Source organism: Poecile atricapillus, chromosome 8 (assembly GCF_030490865.1).
Source record: "Poecile atricapillus isolate bPoeAtr1 chromosome 8, bPoeAtr1.hap1, whole genome shotgun sequence".
NCBI classification, from domain to species: Eukaryota; Metazoa; Chordata; class Aves; order Passeriformes; family Paridae; genus Poecile; species Poecile atricapillus.
This window is the reverse complement of record NC_081256.1, coordinates 15,910,885-15,923,244: the sequence shown is the minus strand read 5'-3', so window position 1 is coordinate 15,923,244 and position 12,360 is coordinate 15,910,885.

The window sequence follows — 12,360 nt, the reverse complement described above, 5'->3', positions numbered from 1 at the left end:
GAATTGGTAAACTGTTTTCTTGCTTGCTGTTTTGGAACAGAAATTAAAATCTCAAATGGTTGATGGCAGAGCTGTAACGGAAACAAGTCTGGATAACCTCAATATTTCATCTTTGATTTTGACTTCCTAACATTTTATTTACTTCTTTAGAAGCCAAGAAATCAGTTAACATGCAGAATAAAAGTGTTTATTAAGAACAGAAGGGAAGAAAAGTTTTTCCATGTCCTTTTTCTCACAAAACATCTAAACTTAGAGCAAAGAAACATTACAAAAAATAAAAGAAACTGATGGGTGAGAGGAATAACTGATGACTGAAGGGGGTATAGGAATGTGCTCTTTGTGTATCTGCTATATCACGAGCCAAAGCTAAGAGTCAAACTGAAAGACATCCGATTAGTTAACAACCTCTCCATTTAAGTACATTCAAAAAAGTCAAATTATAGCAGGAAGAATCTGGGCTCGCCTCTGTCTCTGCCCCAAAATATCATTGTTCATTCTCACAGCCTGGCCAGAGGCCAGCTGCTTCCAGGCTTTTAGCCACAGGGAGTATTTAAAAACCATTCTGTGCTCCTGTTTTCCTGTCAGTCCAAGTGAAATCACTGTAAACAACCATTTTCAAGTGTGCCCATGTCCAAACAGAGGCTGTTGCTGGGTTCTCTGGCGCTGGTTGGAGCAGGGGGAAGAAAGGATGAGGAGCTCCAGAGCAGAGCACTCCAGTCTCTCCAAGCCTCCTCCTGAAAACATCTGCTCAAGCCTGAGACGGGGTTTTTCCAGCCAGGATCAGGCTCTTCAACAAACCCTGGGGAGTTTGTTTGAGCTCTGCACCTAACACCAGTGGGAATCTGCTCAGTGGCAGTCCATCACAGCCTGCTATGGCTGGATGAAAACCCAAGGAAAAGACAAAGCTATTGCACAGAATTGTAAACCCCTCCAGAAAAACAGGTGAGGGAGGCAAAACTCCAAGGAAAGCCTCCAGCTGAGAGTGTGTTTGGCCATTGCTTATCCTGTGGATCTAGGCATGGCTTTTGTGAGCTCCCCAGCCAGCCTGACTGCTGTAGGACAACACAGGACCAGTGAAGCCCTCTCTTATTTCTTTCAAATTACCTCTGCAAGAAAATTAATAAAAAAAAAAACAAAATCCTTTTTTCTCCCTATTTCAATTGCACAGTGGGAAGAGGGAATAGTTGTTTGTGTTTCGGGGTTTTCTGTGTTTTCTATAGACATGGACATTTTCCTTTGAAAATAAATGAAGAAAGCAAGCAAGCAGTAGAAAGACAGCTCTGATTAAATCCTAAGCCTCTCAGCTGTTGCATTCATTTCCTTTTCCCTGTTTGCCTTCCTTGCAGTCTAAGAAAAACCTTCTCCACAGTGCAAGGCCCTTTTGCCAGGGGTGGGGTGGGATGGCAGTGGTGCTGAGGATTGCTAAACCACTGTGCCTATCAAAGCCCCTGCTCTGCCCCCACTTACCATCATTTTTGTGGCAGCCCTGGGGAGCTGGTACTGCCACATCCACTGGTGTATTTCATCAGGGGGAAAACAGCTGCTGGATCCCTGTTCTGGTTCTGTGGCAATGCTTCTGAGCTAGGAATGGAGGACCACTGACAGAGCATACGGGGTGCAGACAGAACCACCCTGTTTTCATTCCCTGCAAGGCTTTGCTGTGCCCCTGCTGAGTTTGTGTGCTCAGTGCCTGATTTCCCCCGCAGGCAGAAGACCTGCTCCCACAACAGAAGCATTTCCAGACTTATTTCTGTCCTCTCATGTGAGAGCTACGGGCTTGTTTGATCATGTCTCAGTACTCAGGGATATATTTATCGTTTGTAGGATGCCTCCATCTCTGCCTGGGACTGTGTTTGCTCACACACATGCACTCGCACAAACTGTAGGTGGCACTTTGAGAATTAGCAAAGATGCTGCTGTGTCCTGTGCCGGGGCATGGCTCTGTGCACCAGCCAGGGGGAAGGAGGAACAAAAAGATTGATCAGTTACTAGGGAGAAAGGCAGAGAGCGAGCAGAGCCTCCCCGGGAAAAAAAACCCGCTGGTTCCTTCAGTGGGATGCGGCATTCAGCTGCTTACAGCCTGTGGGAGAGACGTGCCAATACCCGGTACTTTTCTTTACAGTATGTTTTATTTATCTGCCTCAGAGGAGGAGGTTTGCTGTAGTTATCACCCCAGGAGTTCAGCTGGATACAAATGTTAACCAACTGGAGGGGAAACAGCTTGCTCCAAAGGTTTTGTCGTTGTTTAGTACACAGCGAGCGAGTGCCAGACGCAGATTATGCATTTACAGAGCTCCTGGCCCTCTCCTGCCTGAATTGTCAGGAGAGAAATTCAAACCACACTCATCAATTTGCTGTCTGTCAGCAGCTGGGAACTGAAGGGCAACCCTGGATCGATCCATTCTTGGAGCACTGTCCTCATTTCAGGGATTACACGGTTTCCTCTGTGCTGTATTAACACTTTAGGTGCTGGGTGTTAATGTGCATGGTTGTCACTTTTGCATGGTATCTTAGAGTATGTATATTCAGTGTATGAACCTTGCACAAAGCTTGCTCTGTGGATGTTCAGTGTTGCTCTGTATGAGATGGAGGCTGGCCTCTATGACTGTGTGCCAGAATGACAGGGAGTCCCTTCTTTCATTCAGCATAAACCTAGATTTTGGAAATTATTCTATGCTTTTCACGAAGCTCTGAATGCCTCTGGAATGCACATCCCTGGTATAATACTAAAGATGAAAAGGGAGAGAAGTTTGCTGCAGTTCACATGCTGAGAAGCCAAGAAATACTTCTCAGCCTGCTGAAGTGGTGTCACATGAAAACTTGCAAAGTTTCTGGCCTTTCTGGCATTGGGAGAGGACATGTGAATGTCATAATTAATCTTTAAAAGCAGCTAAGTGGCTTAGAAGTCTGTAAGAGTGGGGCTGTGTGTGAAAAATTTCAATTCTTTGTGTTTTGGAAATCGTTGTGGTCCTAGTCCTTGGAGATGACCTTAGGGTCCCCTTTTGGGAACTCCTCTTTCTCGCTCTCCCCTTTCAGCTGCTGGCATGTGGAGCCCAACAGCACCTGAAAAACCAGACATGGAGGGAAGTGCCATTTTACGGGCATTTGGTGTATTCTCAGTTGTTTGCAACAAAATTTAGCAGCCAAAAAGGCAGAAGTGGACTGGGGCTGTACCCTGTAAGCCACAGGCAGAGGTTCTTGGAGCCATGCCTAAGCAAGGCCCGGGGAAGAGATCATCTTCAGCTGCTGCTCTGCCTATCCATTGCTTGTTCTCACCATTGGGCACTGGGTTAGGATCCAGTGTCAGTCCCAACTATCACTGGTAAATTGTTTCCTTTCCTCTTTCCTGCTTGAGCACCTTCGTGCACTGATTGCTGCAAGTTTGGATGGAGCTGGGTGAGCAAATGAACTTCTTTTTGCTTTAAATAAAGGCCATGGCCCTTATTTATCATCCACCCTGGTGCTGGTGAGTCTGGAGTTCTCTGCTTAGGGGAATGAGCTGGAAGTGTATATAATGTGGGCTCTACTGCAGTCTTTTTTCCTCATTCTTTCCATTTTGTTTCAGGTGGACACATTGAAGATGCCACTGTGTTAACCATGGTGTTAAAGCAGAAAAGTGCATCTTGCCTGTATTAGCACAAGTGATTGGATTTGCAAGACTATCCAGGACCTTGTATGAGCAGAGCTGCAGGTAAATCTGCATTCGTAATCCAAGGTATACCTAGAAATATTTGTCTAAGAAGTCTGCATTTCAGAAAGGTATCAAGACTGATAAATCCCTAGAACCACAGCATCATCCCACCCTATCAATACTTCTCTGAAATTATCTGATTAAAAAAACAGCCATGCAAAATACACAGCTTTTTTTGTTTTCTGCCCCCTCTCCCCTGCCAAACTCTCTCGAGTATGACATCAGCCTGAGCCCTGCTCATTTGGATCCTCAGCCTTCAGTGCCAGATGACAACAGAGCCAGTGAGGCATGCTTTGTTAGCTTTGATTATGTTCAGTGTGGTGTAGCACAACAGCTGGAGTTACTGAGATAATCTCCCAGCTTGTGTGGGGGGCAGTGATGTTGAAGAAGAGGGGGGAAGTGACAGTGAAGGAGAGCTGGCAGCCCAGGAGCAAGAGAGCTGTAGTACAGGGGCATTTCAGCAGCCAGCAGGTTTCAGCAGCTCTTTGGGGTGTTTGTTCCCAGTGGGTCTGGTCCAGCACTTAGGGGAGTGCAGTGGAAGGTGCATCATCACAGGCTGTATTTGCCTGAGACTCATTTGTCCCTGTATAAATGGTTTTGGCTGTTTGTGAGGCACAACTCACTGCAGTTTAAATGTGCTGGTCATTTTTTACATTGAATATTCACAAGGTCCTTTGAAAACAAATTCTGCTCCAAGTCTTGTTCACAGAATTAACAGAGGGTCACAGCGATGGCAGCTGTGAGCAGCCACTCCTTGAAGCTGGCAGAGAAACCACTCCTGAAAAGCACAGTGAGATGTCCCTGTGCATGCAGGGACCTGCAGGAGCACTCTGCAGGAGCAGCCTTCTTAAAGACTTTTATTGCTTTATCTGAGTTCAGAAGTTGAAGCCTGCCCAGGTTTACTCTGCTTTGGAAGAAAGGACTTTGTAAAATCAGCCAAGAAACAGTGGATCCTCCTCTTAGCTTTAAGTTTGCAGTGCATACAGTCCTTCCAGAACCAAACATGTGTGGGGCTATTTTGAGATTTGTAAATAAGTAAATTAAAATGTCATAACCATAGTGGTTGTAAAGTCTTGGAAATCAGAGGTGATATATATTCTCCAGCTAGGTGTTAACCCAGCTTTCAGTTCCACCTAACCTAACCTGGAACTGGGATTTCTTAAAGCAACTAGCCTGTTTGCAGTAGTTACATCCCATTTTCAGCATTTGTCATCAGCCCCTAAATGCAAAGATACAATTTGCCTTTTTGATCTTCATAGGTCTTTTCCAACCCAAATTGTTCTGTGATTTTACTTTTCCTCTCCATCACTCTGCTGTCCTTTCCTTCTCTACCAGCAGAGACACACTTATTTCTGTAGGTATCCACAGTTCCAAACCAGTCTCTGGACCTCAGGTAACTCTCAGGTAATCACATATGCTAAAAACAAAACCAACAATCTTAAAAGTAAGCTAAGGAGGCTGTTTTGGATGCTACATGTATACAACTGTATAACAAAAACCCTAACATGCCATAGTAAACTTTACTTAACAGGTTGCTTAATCTCTACAAATGTTAACCTCCAGGTTTTTATTTACTGAGCTGGTGTTTTATGATGCCATTGTCTAATTGAAATGTGTTCATTTCTTCTCCAAGTGCCACTGCTAAGCAATTTACTGATAAATTGCAGGAGGACTGGATGGGATTTTCTTAGTTTCAGAGTAAACTTGGGAGACAGATGGTGTTCAGACAGTACAGATGTGACAGCTTCCATTGCTTGCTTTATGGAGTCTTCCTTGCCAGCTAAGCACTTTTGTTTTCAAATGGCAAAACTGTAATTTTCAGAGGCACCACAGAGAACAGGCAGGAGTACAGGAAGAAGGAGATTTAGTTCTGTGCCTCTTCAACAATCCAGGAATTTGCTTCCAAAACCAGAGCTGGGGGTAGCTGGAGCTCTCATCAGCTCTTGAGCTCAGGCATTGCACAGACAGGAGCAGCTTGGACAGTCCCAATACCTCACTCTCTCCTGTTGAACTGCTTGTCTGGAGCTTTAAAAACAAACCCTCAGCTCACTCTTTTGCTGCAGAAAGGGAGATTGAGGCTCACAGGAGGGATCTGAGCTGCAGAGCCTCACAAAGCAGGGGGAGGAGGGCTGGGAATAGAGCCCAGCTGACCTTGGTCTGGAGCCAAGACCAGCCCAAATCACTGCCCTAAGGGTGGGTGGGAACAGAGGGTGAGGACAGGCAGACCTGGTGCTGCTGGTGGGAGCAGACTCCCAGAGCCAGGTGGCATTTTCTTTCCAACATTCGAACGCCTGTAGATCAGGCACATTCAGAAAAGCACGTTTGTTAGCAGTGGTTTATTTCCCCTCAGGTGCCTGAGGCAGCAGCAGGACTGCCATTTGACATCCTTAGTGAGCTGCTGTTCACCAAAGGAAGAAGGAGCCATGGTGTATTGCACGCAGGGAGGATTACTAGTTCTTTTCAAGCTCGCTCTCCTGGCTCATCACCAAGGTAAAGAGCTCAGCAGAAGAGGTGTAGTTCCATTCCTTCCCTACAGAGCATCTGGGGCTCAGCCTTACTGCAGCGTGGCTGTGCAGCTCAGCCAGAGATGGGCTGGAGCTTTCGCTTCTAACAATCCTTGGGACTTGCTGTTCCTGTGCATTCTTTTCAGCACCAGCTACCTGCCTGCTATCCACACTAAAACACCAGGAGACAGTGATAAGGAAGGCCAGGTCTGGCTCCAGCCCATTTCTTAGAAGTTGTTCACCTTTCGTGAGCCAATGCTTTCAGCGGTGTGTGTTAGAAAATGAAATCTGAGCTGCTCTGAAACCCATGGGGCTTGGTGCCAACTGGGCTGGAGTTTCAGCTTGGAACAAAGTCTAGAGCTCTCTGAAATACTGCAAAATGTGAAATTTTGGCTACAAGCCTCTCTCACTTTTGAATTAAGAGCTGCATTTATTTATTTATTTATTTATTTATTTATTTATTTATTTATTTATTTATCTTGGCGAGGGGCTCTAGAAGCCAATTTTTGCTCTCTGTAAAGACAGCTGAGTCTGTGCTGCCTGCCTTGGATACTCAGGGCCACTCTCTGGACAGAATTTACTCCCTGCTCTGGCACCAACCTGGCAGGACAGATGTGGTTGGAACAAGATCCCTGGTGAACCCAGAGCAGAGCTGGGCACAGGTGGCAGCTTAGCACAACACTGCTATGAAATTCAGGCAGCTGAGGGCCAGGCAGGCTGTCAGCAGCTGCTGCCATGCATTTCTCTCTGCACACCGCCTGTGGACACGTGGCCAGTGGATATTGCGATCTGCCATGCATTTCTGTCTGCACATTGCCTATGGACACATGGCTGGGGAATCTCGGACAGTCCTGGCTCTCTCTAATAGGATTAGTTAGCAACAGTGCTAGAAATACTCAGAGCAGCCATCTGTGGAAAGATGACCCTGTCTCTGTGTGTTTATATCAGCTGCATAGCTCTAATGTGCTTCTGTTCATGGGCTGTTGTTAATTTTCATTAATTTCATACCATTCAGTGGAGAAAGTCTCTGGTTCAGAGCAAAAGCTACCCTAGGACTGTGAGACTCATTAATCTGACAGTAGCAAGAATTCTTCCACAGTCAGGAGACTGTGAGAAGGAATGCTACTGTTCTGGCTGCAGTGAGGGCAGCAGCTGTGAGGACATGGCCTGGCACTGTGGATAAGGTGATGGAACGGCTCTCTGCTCCCATAGCAGCAGCCCTGCCACCAGCTGTTCTCCTCACATGCTCCCACCCTGTCCAGTGTGCCACTGCTGGCTCTTGGCTGCTCCTGGGGTGAGTCTCCCTCAGGGGCTAAACCAGCAAATAATTTTCTTCTGGTTCAGTGTTTTGGCCTAGGTCAGATCAGAGACAGCATGAGCATGAGCTGGGACAGCCCCAGCCCTGGCTTGGCAGAAGCCAAATTGCTTCACCAGTCTAAGCCACAGAGACATAGAGACAAGCTCTTCTCTGCTGGTGCACCAAACCCACCTCCAAACCCTTGGGTGGTCGGTGCAAGGATACAGCATGAATTTGGTCTTTGGTTTCAAAAGGGATGAACTGTCTGCAGGAAACCCAGCTGGGTTTGGCCTCTTCTCATCCTGATAGTGCCATATCTGTTGCAAATTACTTTGCTGCTAGAGGGCTATGGTTTCAATTCATACAGCTTCTATCATACTTTGTTGTTGATCAGTTCATGCAAGGGGCCCATTGCTGTTCTGTCTGACTGCAGAGTGCCAGTGCAAGTGTTGACAACCCTGAAAGTGCAGTGCCCACACTCCCAGGGCCAATTCCCTCTGCCTCACACAGGTATGCAGTGTCAAACCAGGAAAGTGGGGAAATAAAATAATTTAGCAACTTAGCACATGTGCAAACATGCGAGCTGGCAAGAATCCTCAGAGCAATAAGATGAAACATTTTGAGTTACAGAACAAAAGGTCTGTGCTGGGGTACTGAAATACATGTCTTTAATGTGCTGTTTCTGAGGTTTAGTGGCAAACCAGAATGAAAGCTATTTTAAAAAATCCTTGCTTCATGTAATGTTGCTGTAGTTCACTTCATTGCCCAGCATATCATAAAAGACAATATTATCCAGCTTTTGAATTGGTTCAATACCTATTACTTTTCTGCTTCAAATATCAAGAAGCATTTTTCAAAAAAAATTGGTTTATGCTTAGACGTTAGGGAAAATAAAATTAGCAGACATCAGAACTCTGTCTTGGGAAATTTGCTGCAAAGCAGATACAAGCATAACAAAAGTAATTATAAGTGAGTGCTGATAATTTATTTACTGGATAGTGCCATTGTTAGAGATGTCAAAATCCCTTTTTTTCTGTGCCTGCACAAGTAGGTTTTTTGAATGGGTTTCCAGGCTTCCAGCAGTAGGAGACTCCAAGTTTCTAATGAGCCTGTAAGAAGTACAAGGACTTTTTCATGGGAGCAGGGAACTCCAGTCACATTGGATTTTGGAGTGGAGCAGTCCCCATTTGAGTTTGGCCAGAGGATCCATGTCAGACTGGGCTCCTGAGTGAGCATTTATCTGTTGTCTGGGCTACATCACATGGGGCTGGCCATGGAGGGTTTAGTTCATTAAATGACTTTCAGAAAAAAACTCTTGTGGAGGAGGGAAATGCAACAGATCTGATGTTCAATCAAGAACAGGTTCCTCTCGGAAGGAGCTCCTCATGGAGCTCACTATGGAGCTCCTGCCTCTGGAGATCTCTTATTCCAGCAGGGAGCTGTACTGCATCCCAAAGCAACAAAGTACATATGCACTTAACAAACCCAAGCTCAGCTCCTTTTGCAAACCAAAATAAATTGTTTCCATGCCTGCCCGGATTCTAAATTAGCAGAACAAACAGTCATTTAAAATGAATGATTTCAAGTCAGAGGAATACAAATCAGAGGCAGTGTTTTTTCTCATTGGAAAAATACTGTTCTACCAAAAAATATTGCATAGATTTTTAATCTTCTGCAGATGGGATAGAAGATCATAAAGTGGTCAACAGACAATATTACACATCTGGCTCCACATCTGACATATCCAGATATTGGAAGATCTTTTTTTTTTGGTGCTTTTACACATAACAGGTGTTATCAAAGACCACATTGTTATTTGGCTTTTTTGGCCCTGCACACAGAAATATTTTCCCCCAGAATCCACCAGTATGAGCAGTTTTTGTGGTCTGTTGTGCTCTGCAGGAACCCCAGAAGCTCTGAAAAAAGACAGCATTCAGGTTTTGCTGGAGGAGAATGGTGGTGCAGGAGAAAGGGAGGAAGGAGTGTCTGTGGTGTACTGTTTTGAAGGGGAAATAAAATAGAGGGATCAGGCAACATTAGCTGAGACTTCACACAAAGCTATTTGGAGTCCTTTCTACAGCTCTGCCTCAGCTGCTCCTAACTCCTGAGGTTTGGCTCTGTCTCTCTGCCACCCTCACCAGCCACGCTTTCCCTCATCTTGGCCAAGAAATCATTTTTGCATGGAAGGAGGTCAGTAGGTGATCCTAGTTCGGAGGCCTTCTGAGGAAGTGTCAATCCAGGCAGGAAAGCTGTTTGGAACAAGTTATAAGAGGTTACCCTCGGGCAAGTAAAGATGTGTGATGAGCACATTACTCCAAAGGGAGCTCATAATTTGATACAGACCTCTGGAAGCTACCAAATTCCAGTTGTGCATATTAAAACTCTGAACGCTTCAGGTCTGATTTAGGCTGCTGCAAAGTCAACAGGAGTCTCTCACTGCCTCCAGTGGGCTTTTAATGTGATCCTTATTGAATAAATAATCAAGAAGTAAACCTGCATAGAATCTGATTACCTGGTCTGCAGCCTCTGAATGAACTCTCTGCTGCATTGTGGAATTACAACACTGGCATGCGAGATTCCAGTGAACTAAGAGCAGAATTTCCATTGCCCACTGGGTACCTCTGGCCAGGCTAATCCCTGACTTCTGCTCTGAAATCACCAGTCTGTGTTACACAAGAGGTCAGACTCTCTGATTTACAACTGTCCTTTCTGCCTTTAATAATCTGTGATGAAATCTTTTGTACATGAACTCTAAGCAGCTGCAAGTGCCTGCACCAGCTGGCAAACCTGCCCCACGACCACTCACCCTTTCCACAAGTCACTGTGGCTCCAAGGCTGCCAAGATGGTGCTCTGAGATGATCCAAAAGATCTCTTTTATTTAGCAGCACAGCTGTTTGTTATTCTGTCCAGGAGCAGCAAAGCTATCAATTGCACAGAAGGACAACATTTTAAAGCACACTAAACAACAAATAATCCTCTGCTCAGGATATTAAAATATCACAAACCACAAATTTCTCAGTGTTATTATTTTGTAGCAGACATCTGGCATTCCAGTCTGTAGAGTGAGGAGGTGATGTGCTCATATCAAGTCTGGGTTAAAAGGGGATGTCCAGATAGCCTTGTGCAGTCTGCTTCTAGTCAGGAATAGCTTTTGCAGACCCTTTTATCTCTGATATATTGTCTTACAGTCACTGCCACATTTGAATGGTGTGTTTTGTTCCCATGATGAAGCTGGATGTATCAGGAGCAGCTTTGGCCAGCATGCCTGACACAGACCACCTTGTGAAGGAGGGGGTGTCTGCAGCCAATCCTTTACCCATTTTTTGACCCACCTACCATTTTTAGAACTTGGAATAATTTCTCTAATTGCTCGCTCGCATGAGGTCTTTGCCCTCAAATTCCCAAAAGCAGTTTTTAAGGTGCTGACCATGCCGAGATTTAAGGCAGGCTGACTGCACGATGCTCTGCTGTCATCAGAGGTTCCTGCAGAGCCAGATCCATCCAGACATCACCTGTGCTGACACAGAGGGGATTAGTGAGGAGGGAAGAGGGGTACAGGCCAACAGGCATAGATAGACACATATACAGACAGATGCACTTCCCCTCGAAAACCAAAAACTTAGTTTGTTTTTCTTAGTCCTTCAACCAGCATAAAAATGCTGGTCACACTGTTAGATAAAGCTTACAGATGTAGAAAAGAGTAACTTCCCTGAAGTTAAAGATAGAGAATGAGTGGTGTCATCTGGCATTAAGTGTGAGTGAGATTTTGGAGACAAAGGAGGACAGATTCCTGCACTGTACTCTGGAAGGATATTGGACATGACTTTGGGGGACACAGGAGAGATGGCACATAGGAAATATAAGGTCTGGATTTTAACACCAAGAGCCTTCATCTTATTTCCTGTGATCCTCTGACACTGTGCAATCATTTTCTAGCCCTGAAAATGATGGTCAAGGTTTGATAAAAGGTATAACTCATCAGTATGTGCAGAAGCCTCTGCAGAATCCAGATGGGAAAATGACCTTGATTCCTGCAGTTAAAGAGAAAATGAGGCTTGGGCCAGATTAATTCCCAGGGTTGCACACTGATTTCATTGGAGTTGCCCTGGGGGTGAGTTTGATTCTCAATTCCTTGAAGTTTCCAAAACAAAGCAGAATCCAGGTGGGCAGCAGTATGGAACTGATGGGGGTTTTTTGTTTGGCTTATGGGGGTTTTTTTGGTCAGTTCTTTTAGTACAAGTTACACATGATATAAAATTTATTCTTGCAAATCTGTAGGAGCAGGCAACTATTTTACAAAGAAAAGATAAAGCCTTCACCTGGAACCAGCTCATGTTGCCTTTGGAACAATTTCCTTTTATCAATGAGCATGTCTTTCTGTTTAAAGTACCTCCAGCTTTGACTCTCAGGACTGCATCTGTTCTCTCTCTCTCTGAAGCCACCACCTGCTGATGTGCTTGCAGTAGTTTGTCCAGAAGAACATATTTCTGAACAGAAAACTGGTTTTACTGAATTAATATTAAGTGGGATCAAACTGCAGCAGTTGAAGTTAAATTACTACATGGATATGGACTTCACAGTTTGGGCATGTCTAGAGCTAGATTATTGTGTTCCTTGGCCATTAAATATTGTCAATACTGAGTGTTTTTCTTATTTTAAATGCTACCAATTTATACAAGGCCTATTCAGTCCTACAGATGGAATAAAATTCTGAAATAGTCTAGTGTTTGAATTTGGAGATTCAAGAATACAGAGGTGAGCATGGAATTTAGAAGTTGAGTTTGGTTTTACAGGGACAAATATGAAAGTGGAATCCAAAGATGGTAATTTGAACTGGAGCATTTTTCATGGCAAATTTAGGTCTCTA